The sequence below is a fragment of the Triticum dicoccoides genome, chromosome 3A (assembly GCF_002162155.2).
Source record: "Triticum dicoccoides isolate Atlit2015 ecotype Zavitan chromosome 3A, WEW_v2.0, whole genome shotgun sequence".
Taxonomy (NCBI): domain Eukaryota; kingdom Viridiplantae; phylum Streptophyta; class Magnoliopsida; order Poales; family Poaceae; genus Triticum; species Triticum dicoccoides.
The window spans coordinates 713,852,878-713,870,407 of NC_041384.1; the positions used below are offsets into that span (position 1 = coordinate 713,852,878).

The window sequence follows — 17,530 nt, forward strand, 5'->3', positions numbered from 1 at the left end:
GCGGGGAGTGGTGCAGAGAGGGATGACTGTGGCTATGTCCGGGGCACCGGGACAACAGTTTATATAGCACCGGCGGGCGACAGAGGGACGAACAGGTGACACCGGGAGAGATGCCTCGGCAACCGCGTGCCATCAACGCGGGTGCCAGATGGACGGAAGGGCGACCATCATGTCGTTTGAACGCGCGGCTGTTGCCTACACCGGGAAGCGGCGTGGGCGACACCCTCTTGGTCGGCGTACCGCTTCAATGCCGGTGCCAGTGAGCAGTCGTGTCCGCTCTGGTCGGGCATGAATGCTGGGGTTGACTAGATGACCGTTTCGGGCAGTAACGCATGCGGGCGCATAAGGAGGGGGTTTGGTGGGCCAGGATGTCCAGAAGCGGTCAGAACTCCCGCAAAGCCCCACGTTTATCTCTGGTTTGTGAAAGAAAACAAATCCGAACCACTTCACGAATCGATACATATCCGTGTTGGATGACTTCCACGATCCGGACGCATGCGGGAGATTTCTTGGTGAGGTTGGAGATGCCCTTACTATAGCTGAGTGATGCATGGGACCATACCGTGCTGAGGACTACAGGGCAGCGGCTCTGTGGCGGCACATGGTCAGCCTAGTCCGTCAGCAAGTCAGACCTGGCCAAACGGGCCGGCCCGACACGGCACGACCCAGCCCGTGCTAATCGTGCCTGGCCCGGCACGGCTTGCCATGGCACATTTAATAGCTGGGCCGTGCCGTGCCGACCCACGGGCGTGGTCTGGCCCAGGCACGACCTGATTATTAAACGGGCCGGCCCGTGGCACGTTTAGCATGCTGGCCCATCTGATTTTTAACATGTTGGGTTGTATTTAGGCCTATTGGGCTGTATTTTAGGCCATATATATAAAAAAAATCTGAAAAAAATTAAACGGGTCATGCCGTGCCGGCCCGTGTGCCCAGCCTCCAGGCCCAAGCATGGCCCATGGCGTGCCGCGTGCCGGGCCTAGCCCGTTTAGCTCGGGCCGTGCCGTTCCTGCATGCTACCGGGCCGGTCCAGTTAGCACGGCCCGTTTGGCCAGCTATACAGCAAGTCCTCTGCTCTCCGCGTTTCCCTTATTTCTACCGCGTCTGGAGAGTGGGAGACTCACTGAGAAACAGAGAGACAGAGAGAGGGGGTAACCGTGGAGTCGATCTCGCGGCGGGGACTCCTCCGAGGCTTGTACGTCTTGCCGACCAACGGCGGCCTGTTCGCCGGTGAGTTCCTGCAGCGGCCCGAAGAGGCACGTGCTCGCAGTGGGAGGGGGGAGGCGCCGGATCTAGCGGGACAAGTGCGTCAACAACGTGTGGTATATTTCGTTTCTTCCTCACCTGGATCCGACTAGTTTAGTTTTTGAGTTTACCGACGAAGTAGATCTACTGTGTGAACTGTTGGTGGTCAGCCGTAGGTTCCCTTCAGCGTTACTTCTTTCTTCTTCTTCTTCTTCTTCTATTCTAGATCCGATTGAGCTAGATTTGTTCAGCTAAGTTCATGGTGGTATGGATCTGAAATGCAACCTGTCGGTCATCCATTCCACCATAGGTTTCCTTCCGTTCTACTCCAACTCTCCAAGTGAATCGTGCGTCTACTTCGAGATCCAGTTAAATCATGAGTGGATCTAGTTTCTTCAAGCAAATCACGAGTGCCAACCATTTAGGGTGCGTTCGAAGTGCAGGAAAAGTTATAGGAATCGGATCCTACAGGATTTTCTGCACTTGGTGCGTTCGGGTTGAAGGAAAGTTCTACAGCAAAATGGAGGAAAGGTTTTTATTCCTGCAGTTCCGTACAGGTTTCACGGGAAAAAGAAAATCTACTCTGAGCTCTTGTTTTCTTGTTTTCGTGGAAGCTCGAGGCAAAGGTGTTGGCTGGGTGAATAAAAAAAATCGATGCATGACTATCAAGGACAATAAAATATTCATAGCGTACTAATACTACTACTATTCCGTTCCATTGCTTTTCAGACCTGTGGTTTGCACTGTACACCTACATTCACTTCCTGTAGTTTTTCCCATTACTTTGCTTTGCTTTCCTCCAGTCCGAACACAGCCTTATTTTCCTGGCCGGCCGGTGTGTGCATCTTAATTCTTCAGTGCATGATAGATTTACAGTGCTAATTTGGTTGTACAAGCTACTTGACAACATCCACCAAAAGCTTCCTTTTCCGTGTTCTACTTGAGGCAATCAATCCTAGCTAGGTGGATCTGTATTAGATGCATCTTGAGCTCATCCACCAAAAGCTTCCTATGTGTGTTTAGTCTATGAAGAACTGTGTACTAGTCATACTAGTAGGGTGAAAATCACAACTGCCGGGGACTTGAAAAGATGCTGCTGTGAAAGAAATGAAAGGATGTCGTTATTCACCTGTACCATCCACTGTTCTTTTTTGTGCTGGTTGATGTTTGATATAAGCTGTTTTTCTTTTAGGTTTTGCTTGTATTTGCCTAGATAGATAACTAGCTCATATTCTTGCTGATTTGCTTGCTGCTAATCATTCCAAAAACTTTCATTTGAACAGGTACCTTGCATGGGGTGAAGTGAAGGCTGTTTTATTAATCAATCATCGTATTATGTGCACAATAAGCTTTTGCTATGCTTTCACCGTCGATGCCCACTGGTTGGATCATGCTTCTGTTTATGAGCTCATTGAAGTAACTCTCTCCAAGCTCAAATGGGCCAATTTCTCGTTTGCATTATATATAAAACCTTCAGCTATCCATCTCCATATCAGTCTGTCTCTCTTAATTTTGTAATCTTTTGGAAATATGCTTAAATATCCTCGAACATAAGAACGAGCCACACATGCTGCACCAATACTGTGAAAAGTAGCATAGAATGAGTAAAAGAGGCTCTTGACTTTTAGATTATGCAAGAGCTTTGATCTACAAGTCAACCCTTTTTTACTAACTACTAGTAGCTTTGATCTGCCTTCTTATCTATAGGATTAGTTATTATGTTTAACTATGTTTTTAGAAGATTAAGCAAGCTTATTCGATATGTAAATGGATAGTTTGAGGTTTTATTTATAATGATAAACAAGGGATTAGCAAGTTTGAGCTCGGTGATAGAATTACTCAATGAGATCCTAAATAGAAGCATGGTTCAACCAATTGACATCAATGTTGATAAAGGCATGGAAAAATCTTATCGTATACATGATATGGTGATTGATTCCATATGTTTTTGCCAAGTGAAGAAAAACCATTTGCATGGCACTCAGTCAAAGGCAAGATTTGAAGATCAAACATTCCAAAGAGCATGACAGGTAGCAGCGATGCCACAAGTGAGGTTTGTTGCAATTGTTGATTCAGTGTAGCTTATGCTGAGTGTTCCAAGTTCTACATGTGCTGGATTTAGAATATTATGCTGTATGCCTCCGTTCTTGCCAATCATAATGATTCAAGAGCACTGCATTTGTCTTGGTGTTTTGATTTGTTTTCCTTTTGCAACGACATGAAGCTCTGATTTTATTTATATCCACTTATGCTGAATTGTATTGTCATGAAGCTCACATTGTATTTGTACCCACTTGTGCTGAATTATATTGTCACTTCACTTGAGTCCAGAACCATCAAGTTTCTGTGTTGGCTCCTGCAATTGACTGATGATTAACTTGTTTTCCCATTTATTTATCTTGTACGGTTTCTTGCTGGTTAATCTGCCTGGTTTTAGCTGTCCATTGTGTCTCTTATATTTATAACAGCTTTCAGTGTCGTTTTACTCTACACTGAAATGAAATATTAGGTCATTCAGTTTGTGCAATGTTCTGAGATTTCACCTTTTAGGTCATTAATTTTGTTTATGGCCCTCTATGTGACACATTTGTTTGAATTTGACTGCACAAATCTGGCAGTGCTACGAGCCTGAATTGGTGCCTATGATTTTTTTGATGTAAAATGGTTTGGATAAGCAAGTAATACGATAACCTTTTGTAGTTTACAGTTACAACGTCATAACTGTTACTCTTTTGTCTTTTGTCTTAACAGTTACTCTTTTGTCCATTTAATGCCTGTTTCTGTTGAGCGTTCAACGGTTCAAGTTCTCCTCTTCTTGGATTTAGTTAGGATATATGCTTCCATTCTTGTCAATTGAGACTGCCTGAGAACACTGCATTTGCCTTGGTGTTTTGATTTGTCTTTCTTCTGCAACACAGACATGAGAGTTCTCGTTGAGATTCTACCCACTTACTCAGCGGTGCCTGCTGTACTTTTCTCATGAAGAACTTCTTTTCTCCATTTCTCTGTTTTGTAAGGAGTATATAAGTAAGGTGTACTGCTGGGCTTGGACTATGTGTTTCTGTTTCCAGCAGCTTGCCGAGTCGTTTTACTCAATACTTGTGGACTGAAATTTAAGTCGTTAAGTTTGTACAACATGTCGTGATTACACCTTTTATTTGTAGATGTTGCTATTGCCTTGCTTCTTCCGCAGTTTTCTTGAGGGCAAGGAGGGGCACCGGCCGTGCAGGTGATGGCAGCAGGAGCGGCAGAGCGGCACAGATACCCGAGCACAACCTTGGTCGGACCGCCCCACAGACGATTTTTTGTCCAAAAGGACCCCCTGGCCAACAGAATTGCCAAAAAAGACCACATGTCAAAAACATTGTCAAAAAAGACCCCCTTGCTAGTGGCGGCAGGCGCGGCAGGCGACACGTGGTGCCTGTCGCCACGCCAGGAGGCGGCAGGCCCTGCCGCCACCGCAGGAGGCGGCCGCGCGGGATATAACCGTTTGTGCACAGTGCGCCGAGCCGGGACGGAATGGCCAGGCCTGGTGGGCTATGCCGCCACCCAGCGAGGTGGCCTCTGTTGCTGCTGTCGGGCGCGGGCCGACAACCTGTGATGCTCGCGGGCCCCGCCTGTGGGCTAGGCCGCCACTGCAGCAGGCGGCGACCCTGTTGCTGCACGCGCGACAACGACGCAAACGGCGCTGATTCCGGTGGGCGCAGATTTTCACAGGCGCTGCTTTTCTCCAGTTCCTTGTTTTGCTTTCTGCCACAAGTTTCGATGATCCAGAATCGGATTTCCGCCTAAACTTTGTAGTACTGATTGCTACGTAGACGATACTGATTAAAGCAGTGCGTGATTCTTACTTCCGTCTATTTCTCCAGCCGAAGCGACAGCACTCAGGCGTGCTGTTTTCAATGCGTGTTTTCCTGCCGCACACTCGAGGGTGTTGTTGTTGCTGCATGTGATGAGACACCGCGATGCTGGAATTCGATGCCGCGGTAGGTGAGTTCTGGCTAGTTCTGCCGACAATACAGTGGTCCTCTTATTTTTAAACGCACATCCGCGGCTCCGTGTGCATACACTCTCTCTCTCGCATATCTCTGGTTGCCTTCTCTACCTCTTTGCTCTCTCTAAGCGCATACACAGATAGAAAGGAAAACTTGGTAGCCACTTCTACTCGTGATTTTGGTCGATTTGGAGTTGGATTTCGAAGATGATGAAGTTGAAGAAAAGATAGATTAAGGTAAGATCTATCCATTTTTGTTGGTTTCGTTCACATGCATGATGTTTTTGTTCTGTTTGATTAGTTCCTAAGTGTGTATTCTCTGTTGGTTTAGGCATAATTTTAGCACTTGAAGGAGTCATTTGGAGTCATTTAGAGCTTGAGGAGTAGGATTTGCATTGCGAAAGTGAACTACGAAGTTGAATATCAAGGTATGAGCTTTGCAATACGTGTAATTTTTTGTGCATGCACGATGGTAATTAGTTAGTCTTTTAGCCCGTCATTAGCTATGCGATGTTAGTGCGTAGAGGTTAGAAATAATTTCAAACGATAAATACAACATTTATAATATTTTTTTAGAAGAGTAGATTGAACATGTTATATCTATGTTAGGTGCATCCATTAGTATTGACATGCGAGAAATCTTAATACGGTAATTAGGAAAAAAAACTTGTACAGTAATTGTTCATTGCATGTGGTATGTTATTTCATGTGGTATGTTTATTAATAAGTTTATAGTTAGGAAGCGTAGGTTTACTTTGTTATGTCGCAATAATCTAAATTTTATATGTTAAGATTATGTGCTAATGTACTTGATGATGTATGTAATTAGATAAAATAATTCATCTTAGTAGCAAACAAGGAGGAGATGACGTGATTGAAGAAATTGTGTTTCTATCTTCGCTGTCCCTTTTGAGGTGATGACCACATACATGCAAGTGCTATTTTCATACTTTTGATAGCAGAAAGAAAAATCCGTGTGTAATATTGATGTTCATGTGATAATAGGTTGACTCAGTTCATATAGTACCGGCGACGGAAATTTATTTGAACTATTTGGACTCTTAATTGCATTCGCAAGCACATTCATATTGAAGCTAAGGTATAAAATGACACCGTAATTTTGTTAATATTTTTTATATTGATGTATTATTGTGAATAATGTGCATGCCGCTGCAAATATTATTATTTGTAAATAAACGATTGCTATCGTATGCTATGAAAAAATTATATAAAGCCGGAAGAAATTAAATGTTTTACTCATATGACATTAAAATGTTATTATTGTATTGTTATGTTTAGTGGCTGTTGTAAGAAAATTAATTTGTACTAATAGTCATTTTTACTCTTGTAGACGAGTTTGAGAAAAAATAGATCTTTAAATACACTGTAACCAAACCCTTAAAGTCTACGCAAATGATTCTAGAAACAAACCGAATATTTGTAACAAAAATACGGTTATTATTTTAGTCGTATGATATGTAAATGTTGTCATCATTACTAAATGTTCAGTTACTAACTATTTGAAATGTAAAAATGTATGGTGGTTAGGTACTATGGAAAATTTAGTAGTGTACTATAGGAACGTCTTACGCGACGGTCCTTTCGGGGTGGATGTGTCCTTGTGTGAGTCGACTACAATTGTAGTGAGAGACATGGTCAACGTGGGTTACGCAGCAGTTAGAAGGTGCATCCGAGCGGTGTTTGGCCGAGGGATGCAGGGGGAAAAAATGACAATGGAGGCCTTCGTCGTTGACGGAGGAAATGATGTGACAGTTGCCCGTTGGGGTTTGCGGCCTGTCACAGGTGATCGGTCGTGGGGGTCGTACATGAGGTTTGCAAGCAATCCCAATAACTCAATGTATGGTCAGCTGATGGTGTATGTGGAGTTCATTTCAGTCATTGATGTTGCCGGATGCAGTAGCAGGGGTGGTGAGGTCGAGTTGGCCATCACATCAGCCCCTAGCATCGGCCCATCGGAACCGATGGGCGGCCAGCCTGTGTATGACACAGGATATTGGTCGGCGGCCGTTGACATGAGCGAACACGTGGAGGGATTGCCGGAGGCGCTAGATGATGATGACCATTCTTCTGCGTCTTCGGAGTCAAGCAGAGAAGAAGATGTTCCTCCTTAGAGGGCGATCGCGGCGGCACTGCAACCTGGGTTTTTACAGGATATGAGCATCACCAACGAATTTCACTCTGCTTCTGGCCTAGGAGCGGGAAGCCTGGAGGTTGGGCAAGTTTTCCCAGATAAGAAGTCTGCTTACCAGGCAATGGGTAGCTATGCAATCGGCATCCACCGCCAGCATAGAGTGAAGCAGTCTGATAAAAAAGAGTTGAAGGTCATATGCATCCACACCGCGAAAGGTTGCCGCGGAAGAGTTCTCGCTAGACTGAAGCCTGGGGTATGTCAGTCATGGCATATCACAAAAATAGTGGAGCATACCTGTGAGCAAACTGGGACTCTTTCAGATCACTGCAATGTGACAGCAAAATTTGTGGCACAGACGATGAAAACAATTGTGTAGGGAAGTCTCAACATTAGTGTTAGGGCTCTGCAAAAAGATGCAGAGGATCTAATTGGATTCCCTGTTAGCTACAGCAAGGCTAGGCGTGCGAAGGAAAATATATTCAAGAACTTGTATGGTACCTATGAGGAGGCATATTCTTATGCCCCTAGAATGCTTCATCAAATAGCAAGTGTTAATAGGGGGACTCAAGTTTGGCGGAGAGAACGTCCAAATCCAATGAACCCGGGTGAGCTAATCCTGGACCGCTTATTCTGGGCATTCGCCCAGACTATACAAGCCTTCAGGCACTGTCGCCCGGTATTATCTGTTGATGGTACCTTTCTCACTGGAAAGTACAAGGGCACACTATTGGTGGCGATTGCAGCGGATGCAAATAATCAGCTTCTTCCTATTGCATATGCATTGGTCGAGAGCGAGAACAAAGATAGCTGGTTGTGGTTCCTGAGCTGCGTGAAGATTGGTGTCGTGAAAGAGCGTAAAGGTGTTTGCATCATTTCTGATCGCAACACTGGATTATTAAGCGCTCTTGAAATAATTAAGGCGTCGAAAGAAGAGTGGGGCTGGCCCGATCTAGAGGGAAGGTGGTGCATGAGGCATTTGGCAGCAAACTTTTACTCCAAATTCAAAAACAAGGATTGGTTCAAGTTATTCAAGAGGATGTGCATGCAAAAAACTGAAGCCAAAATGAATGCGATATGGGCAGGTATCAATGGTGAGATCGACCGCGCGGCCTTGCCGCAGAGAGAAGACCGGAGGGGTCGTAGGACAGCCATAAATTTGAGCCAGTGGATCACCGAGAATTGCCCTCATTTGGAGAAGTGGGCGCAGGCTCACGACACCGGGGCTCGGTATGGAATAATGACCAGCAACATGTCAGAGGTGTACAGTGGTGTTCTTAAAGGGGTGCAAGCACTGCTTATCACAGCCCTAATTGAAGAAACTTGGAACCGGACCCTGTCATACTTTGCAGACAAGGTCACCGTCGCCAAAGCACAAGTTGAATTGAACAAGCCATGGTCCGAGAAGATGCAAAGACATCTGGATGAGAAAGCAAAGAAGTCCCAAAGTCATGGCTGCAGGAAAGTGGACGCACTTAGGAATAAGTGGGAGGTCAATGTGCGAGCCAAGTACGTTAAGGGTCACCACAGAGGATCAAAAAAGCAAGCTGTCACCCTTGGCTCAACCTCCTATGAGTGCACTTGTAACAAGCCCAAGCTTGAGGGCTATCCTTGCAGTCATGTGCTCCGGGCGGCTGCTGTTCAAAAAATCAGCGTCGAGCCATACATATCGCCGTACTTCAACATGTACAATCTGTACAACACTTGAAACGGTGAGTTCTGGGCTTGGGGCATTGATATGAACTACAAAATGTTGTGGCTAGATGGACCGAAATGGGTTCCGAACACCGACTTGATGAGAACCGCAAAGGGACGACGTCAGTCTAGGCGTTATCGCAATGACATGGACCATAGCCAGATGGGAGAATCAAGGAGATGCCGCGTTTGCAGGTGTCCTGGACATTCATGCAAAGACTGCCCGTATCGAGCCAACAACAACGCATGTTGTTGATATATATGTACTCGCCATGTCTATTTATATTTCTACTCGTTATGTGTACTTATATTAAATTTAAATTGATTCTCTTTGTATTATTGTACTTCTGATGTTAACTTCAGATAATTAATGTAAATCGTATCTCTTTGTATTTTTTAAGTTAATTTTGATTTGCATTTGTATTTCTGTCTTCCTCGTAATTTATATTTATATGTTTGTGTGTAGGTTATGGGTGAAGTGCCAGTGCTTTTGCAGGGGGGTCATGACGCCGGCCACCGTTGCCACCTATTTTTGAAACCAAATACTAAGCATGATTATCGGCCTTTCAGACTTCGAACCATAAAGAAAACATGGCCAATACACAATCATTTCCTTGCTCACCTTGACGCTTATGGACTATAAGGTTTTGCTAGGCTCACATCATGCGACGACCAAGTACGTTCGGACCCATCCCTTTTGACATCCCTTGTTGACCGGTGGAGACCTGAAACCCACACCTTTCACTTTCGTTTTGGGGAGCTTGCACCTACACTGAAAGATGTTTTTATGATTACTGCTCTACCAATTAGAGGTGAGCCGGTAGTCTCTCCACGAGTGTCTCCATCTTGGGCATTAGATATAGCAGCCCGTCTTGGGATGGAAATGCCAGAATCACAATGTTTTGGTAACCCTCGGGGCATCCCACTCGTCTGGCTTCGTGATAACTTTCTTAATTTATCTAGCTTCGCCAATGAGGAGACGAGAAAAAGACATTTGTTTGCGTATTTGTTGTGGCTCCTCGGAAATCTATTTCCAAATTCACATGGGGACGTTGTTGTCCCTGGTCTCATCTACATTGCAGAGAATATGGTAGATGAACCTTTTACCTGAGCAGCCAAAATACACCTTCGGTTCTGCCATGCTATCTCATACATACAAAGGCTTGTGTAATGCCACGCAAAAAACCTCTTTCGCACAAAAAGCTCCATTACTTTGTGTCGCCTATGAGTTTCTACAGTTGTGGTCCTGGAAATACCTCCCTGTAGGACGACCTCGTATAGTACAACCCATATACCCATACGACTTTGGCGAGGGTGCTAGCGCAACTATGGCCACCAGGTGGACAAAGGCACGGAAACGTTGGTCTTCAGATATTGCGAAAAATTGTTACCCTATGTACCACCAGCAGTTTGAGATACTTGATGAGGCAGAAGTCACATGGAACCCGTGGACTCAGGACCAACTAAAAATGGTCTTTGATGCTCGACACTTCACACCAGACATGTTGACCGATAGTGCATTCTGGCGGACTCGCTGCAACTTATTGTTCATGTGGTGTGTTGAACCTTACAACCCAAAGCGTGTAATGAGACAGTTCGGTCTCTATCAAGAAATTCCACCACCTTTTCCCAGACGTATCGACGAGGAAACACATAAGTAAGATGTGACATCCCTAAATAGTTAGTGTCATTTTTAATTTACTAAACTCACACTTTGTTACATAATTTGCAGGCTAAAAAATATGGGCAGGGGTTGGAGTTTATACGATTGGAGGGAAGAGAACAGTGAATGGGTACACAAGTGGGAAAATGAAGCGCTAGCAGATATAGTGCGTCAACTTAGGTATATTTTATGTACATTATTTTTTTACGATGATCATACGATGCGTGAAGATGCTTTGCTTTCATCACAACGGTTTATGTAATTATTTAATTTCGCAGACCGTACGATGGAAGTACAGATCAAGCGTACAAGCAGTGGTACTGCATGAACACACATGCTAGCCTGGCCAGTCAGCCAACTACTATACCAACACATCTCACACAAGAGGAGCAGGCGCGGAGACATGTTGAGCTGCATGCAGATACTATCGTGACCACCTGGTAATCACTTGTAACTTTTTTAGGTCCATCATTTCATAATCATTTGAACTAAATAACATCCAAATATTGTTCAGCTTGAAAATGTCAACGAAGTAGGGCAGATGGCTACGGATAGCATGCCGGCCCAGGGCCCATATCGCAAGACATTCCAGAAACTTCTGCAACAATTCGTGGCAAAGAAGTTCAGATGCGGTAGAGGCGACGACATTGCCACTGGAGCATACATGCCGGTAGCGAGGTCAGCCAGACCGAGTGCGGCACCGTCGTCCAGACCGAGCGAGGCGCGTACGAGCCATGAGCAATGGGGGAGGGTCCGAGTACTAGAACGACATTGCAACGACATGACTCATCTCTGCCGCTGCATCGCTCTTCTTCGATGCAGCTTCGTCAGGGGCAGGCATCTCAGGACCATGGCACGGGCTTGGATTTGATGCCCGAGCAATTTCTTTCCCCTAACCCATATGCGTACACAGGATATGATGCATACACCCAAGGTGAGGGATCTCAGCCGTATCTCTCCACGCAGGGATCCCCATGCCCGAGGAGACTCGTGTACCAGATTTAAACCAGCACCACGTACAATGGCCAGACAGTATAGGAGAGGGATATGCTTAGGTAGTCATGTTTACATTTCAATGCATTTACAATGATATCATATATTATCCTCTAACAGTTTGTTTAAAATGTTTCTATGTGCAGGACACACCTGATGTTAATTGGGGCGATGAGAACACCCAATGCGGCATCAACACAGGCCTCCGGGGAGCATCACATGATCATGGCGTCAACACAGGCCTCCGGGAAGCATCACATGATCTTGGCGACACGGTTACGTCATTAGTTACAGAGTTCTTCGGAGGGGACGTTATTGGCCCATCTTTTATCCCTTCGGAGTCACAACCATACGCCTACAATTACGCTTCAGGTTCGCAACAAGGATTCGCGACTCCACCACCTACGCAGGACTCGCAGACACATGAAGCCGAATTGGAGTACGGCCGCGGTCTTCGTGTGCCCCGGCCACCTAATCGCTTGTCGCCTTCCGGTCGTAAGGAAAGACCAGGTGGTCGTCGTTAAGTAGGGTGATTCATCTATGCACGTGCGCGACCCATTGTATCTACATATGTGTGTATCGGACTTTTCAATTTGAGCATCTATGTATGCTGAAATAAAAATGCACCAGTTAGGAACAATTTTTCCCGCCTATATCTTCCGCCATACTATCCCGCTCCACTCTTTTGCTTATGTTAGGCCGAAATAATTTTTTTAAAAAAATTTTGGCTGATGAATACTGTGCAACCATTGCCCGTCTTAGACATTAAAAAAAATAAATTTTCAAGCAACGCTTTTCCCTCAATATTTTCCCGCAAACGCTTTCCCTTCATATGTTCCGCCACCCGTTTCCCGCCAACCCCTTCCCGCCATATCTTTCTGCCACCCGTTTCCTGCCATATGTTCCCGCCAACCCTTTCCCTCCATACCGCTGTCGTTCTTTCCCGCCATTTTCTCCTCTTTACCTATAAAACCCCCTTCAGACGGAGGTGGATAAGCATTCGAGTGTAGTGTAGTCGAGATGTCCCATTATCCTTTCGATCGTAGTTTTCACCCTGGGATGAGTAGCACTCTTCTGAGGCTAGCTACCAATTTCAAGATGGACAATAGGATAGTTCCATGGGACGATCTCACCGGTAGTGACACCATAATGAATGAGTTGGCTCACCAATTACGTAGGTCTGGGTGGCCTGAAAGGACCTATGAGGAGGTACGTAAAGAATTTCTTAGGTTGGATGCAAGGTGGAAGAAGGTTGTGGAGCCGAAGAGTGAAACTTTTAGAAGGACTGCAGAAAACCATCCATTTTTATGGACTGAGGAGAGCGAGGACGAAGATGATATCTTCATGCCGCCGCTTCCGGGTTCTGCATCGTCAAAGGGCAAGAGTTCTGCATCGTCCAAGGGCAAGAGTACTGCATCCTCGAAGGGCAAGAGTTCTTCATCGTCCAAGGGTAAGAGTTCTGCATCCTCGAAGGGCAAGAGTTCTGCATCGACGGAGGATGACGATGATGCCTTCATGTAGTTTTTAAGCTGTATTCCAGTTGTACCGTTTAATTCAGATGTACTTGCATTATTAGTTTGTACTCTCTTATTGTAAGGCATTATGTTCTATCTTAATTTCATTTTATAGTTGTTGCACGATGCTCGATAATTAGTGGAGGGAAAGAAAATGCCACTATTTTATTCTAAAACTATATATTTTTTCCATCACGACAAGATACAACTGAAAATAAGATACAACACGACAAGGTACAACTGAAAATAAGATACATCATAGAATTTAAATAAAGCTACATTTAACTACTGAAATGAAGCTACATTAAACTGCAGAAATAAAGATACAAATGATTGCGAAATTTAAAATACTACCACAGGAATCTACTGAGTCCAACGTGGATATTTTCCTTTTCAATCGCCAGCTTCTTCTGCTGCCTTGGCCTGATGAGCCCTTTCTTTCTTTCTCTGCTTCTCCGCCTCATGAGCCTCCTTTCACTGTCGTTCCTGCTCCTCCATGCGACGAGCCTCTTCCCTGTTTTTCTTTCCCATTTCCTCAAAAAAACGGTGTTGCTCCGCATAGTATTCTTTTAACTCTCTCTCTTGCTCTGCTTTCTCCTCAGCTTCCGCCTTCTCGCGTCGCTCTTCCGCAAATAAACTATTCCACGCACGGTGACTTCTTTCACGAATCTCAGTCACTGCCCAAGTCGGCTTCTCCGTGTCAATCCAATGATAGTACATGCACAGAGGCGGAGGATACTACAACAAGAAACAAGAATGTTACTAAAGAATCAATGAAAATACCAACAATATCTATTCGTGATGGTTAAAGCATACCGGAGGCTTGTCGTACTCTGAAATAGCTATGGCAGGATCTTCCTCATAATTGGCGCACATGAAAAACTTCATGCCCAACCAATCTGAAAAATCCGTCACCTCCTTCACCTTGCAAAGATCGCCACACCAACACCGCAGGACTGCCACCCCCGGAGGCAAACTTGCATTCGTCATTTTCCTCGGCCTAATGCTTTGATCCGAGCAAGGCAAACGCATACCGACTGAAAAAATGTGTTACACACTTTGCGCACTGCCGATTTCGAGGATGGGTGGACGAGAGCCTCGGTGTCTCCTTTTATAAGCTCAGACGATAAATGATGGCGAGAAAATTAAGCGGCGATATTTACGATCCCTGTAGTGTCGGCACAACAGCTTTCCATAGCCTCGGATTCCCAGTGCCATCGCATCCGCTGAGGCAAAAGAAGCAAAGGCAGGATTGATTCCCAGGCGAAAGAACCAAAAGCGTCCATATTCCCGCGCGTCGGAGTCACAGCCATCAAGCTCGCGCCTCGAAATCAGCGCCGTCTGCGCACTGTCGCGCGTGCAGCAGCACTGGATATGCCACCTGCTGGGCCCGCGCGCAGCAGGCCTTGTCGGCCGAGTAGCGACAGCGGCAGCGGCGGCCGCCTCACCCGGTGGCGGCAGGGCCCGCCTGGCGCGGCCCGTTCCGTCGCGGCACGCTGGCCTGTGCTGCCCTGTGGACGCACCGTTATTCACCGGGCTGCCGCCTCCTGTTGTGGCGGCCGGGCCCGCCGCCTCACGGCGTGGCGGCAGGTGACACGTGTCGCCTGCCGCGCCTGCCGCCACTAGTGAGGGGGTCTCTTTTGTCAATTTCGTCCGCAAGGGGTCTCTTTTGTCAATCCCAATGGGCAAAGGGTCTCTTTCGACAAAAAATCCCCCAGACACCCCCACGCCGGAGCGCGGTGGCGGTGAGCGGTCCGGGAGCCCAAGGAGGCCTTTTTGCCAGCCAGCGTGACTGCGAGAGAGTGCCCGAGCTACCACGCCGAGGTGGCAGCCCGCTCTCCACGCAGGTCCCAGGCAGACGAGCCGGAGGCTCCCGGCGCACGATCGGCTGGTCCGCGGCCACGTCGTCAGCCTCCGCGAAGTCGGCCCAACGCAGCTCCAAGGCCAGCGCGGGGGTCGGGGAGGGAGACGAGGGGGCGGCAGGCGGCGCATCCGAGGAAGGGGCTACCACGGGGAGGCGCTCCGGCGTGTCTCTGCTTTCTTTCTGCTTCTAACCATCTGATTGATTTCAATTCTTTTATGATATGCATGGCAATATAAAAATAAGTTCATCACTGACATCTGCATGTGCGAAAAAGAAAGTCGAATGGACTTCATCCTACCTGGGTGTGCACCTTCACGAGAAAAGAATCCGCCTAGCTAACATGTTGTCGACGAAACAAGAGGAAGATGTCCTTTTATATTGGCTAAACGAATTTTGTTAAAAAGAATTACAATGAAGGAAACGAGGTAAATGGAGGAGTTCCACTGTTATGAGCTTGGAAGGAAAGCAAAAAAAGAAAAGGAATAAATGGTCATCCTTATGATAATTAAGGCAGGAAGGGAAGGAATTAAAGGAAAGAATAAAAGATGGAATAAACTCGATCCTTCATGATAAGGCAGGACGGGAAGGAATTAAAAGAAAGAATGAAAGAAGGAATTTTTTTTCCTATTATATACGAGGCATGAAGGAAGGAATTAAAGATTCACAAGGAAAGAATAAAAGAAAAATTGAATTTCACTAATTATATGAGGAATGAACAGAAGGAATTAAAGAGGAAATAAAATTCGCTGGGAACTAAAATAAGAAATCAAAATTTCACAGTTAAGGAATTAACAGAGCTAAATAAATTCTGTTGTGGACCAATAAAATAATTATATGAGGAGTCGACTGTGTGTGCACAAAAAAAGTTCCGTCATACCTCTATCTAGGAATATATGGGGTCACGCTAATACATCAAAAAAAAAAAACTTGGATCGTGGAGGAGCTTGTCAAAAGTGACCATGTTACTTTTGAATCTCTTGATGTTGTTGTTTTTCTTAAATCTGATGTGAGTTATTATAATTTGTAATGAGTTATTATTTATGGCAGAGTGAATGTCAAGTTAACAATTAATTGATTTGTAGGAATGGGAATGAACTTCATGAATGTTAGTTTTCGCCTTTTTCTCACACTTGATGGTTAGAACAATTAGTTCACTCTCACATTGCTTTGTCATGGAGTTATCATCATGTAATAATAATGATTCCTAGATATATGTGACTCTTCCTTCTACTATTACAGGTGATCCAGTCACTTCCGTGTTACGAGTTTATTTGCATGTTTTGCGGCAGTGGAGGCAAGAGTGAAGTCACCCCAAATCACTGCACCGGGGCTCTGTATTTCACAAGATCGCGCACCCATTGGCGGGGGATGAGCCGGGTATTCCATTTATTTTTGTGAGTTAATGCAGAACAAACCCAAATAGTTGAATTGGACCTGCTGAAGTATCAAATCAAGATTTTCAGCTCGTATACAGCATGGTTAAATTGCTTTGGCGGAACGACACGACATGGTTCACTGCTAGAAACATGTCGAAGTTCATGTTAGAGACGATTAAGGTGGACCGTGGCGATAGTGAAGTCTATGGGGTTTAAGTTGAGTCAACAAATTGATGACCTCACACCTTAATTTAATTTTGCATTAATAATTATTATTGTGAGCTCTTAATAAATAAATGCATCGCCAGGTATATTAAAACATGATTGGTGTTGAATCACACGAACATGTGTGTCCGGCTGCAACACACAAGGAATTACAAGCTGGTGCACGTAGGGCTCGAGAAATCGGCATGGTGATTGTACCAAGATTACTGCCTTGGGACGATCATATTTGATGAAATTGATCAATATGGATGATGATGACGAAGAGGAGAAGTGACAACACAGATGACTCGTTATGGGTCTGTGAGAGTTTATTTCTCCCGTTGCAACGCACGAACATTTGTGCTAATATATACCTTAATACATAAACTGACTTTATAAAATATATGGTTTCATGTGTGCTATAGATGAGATGCATAAAAAAGATCTATTTATGGGCATTGAGATTAAACATGCGGAATTCCCTGAGAGTTTAGAGCATCTCCAATAGATAGTCCAAATGTAAAAGTAACTAACTTTTGAATCATCTGAGGCCAAAAAACACAGCTCCAACAGACGGTCCATATGTAAAAAAAATTAGAGCGTGGCCTTGCCGTGATGTAAAATATAACACCTCGCGGTGCAAATTTAGATCACAAGGTGCATCTTGTCCAAAACCAGCCGCCGCCCGCGAACGCCCAACCACCAGTTCCTTTCCTTTCCCGCCCGCCCGCCCGCGACCTTCCGCCCGTCCGCCGCCGCCCCGCCGCACGCTGCCCGCATTAGATCCGGCCCCGCCACGCCCCCGTCGCTGTTTCCACGCCGCCCCTCCGCCC

The 17,530-nt window shown here is 45.6% G+C and overlaps 1 long non-coding RNA gene across 1 annotated transcript; it reads left to right on the plus strand.

Moving 5' to 3' along the window:
* The first annotated feature begins 1,070 nt into the window (after positions 1-1,070).
* LOC119270401 lies at positions 1,071-2,661 on the plus strand. The gene is made up of 2 exons (XR_005134092.1): positions 1,071-1,322; positions 2,529-2,661. It is a non-coding gene; the product is annotated as an uncharacterized LOC119270401 (long non-coding RNA).
* The last annotated feature ends 14,869 nt before the right edge of the window (positions 2,662-17,530 follow it).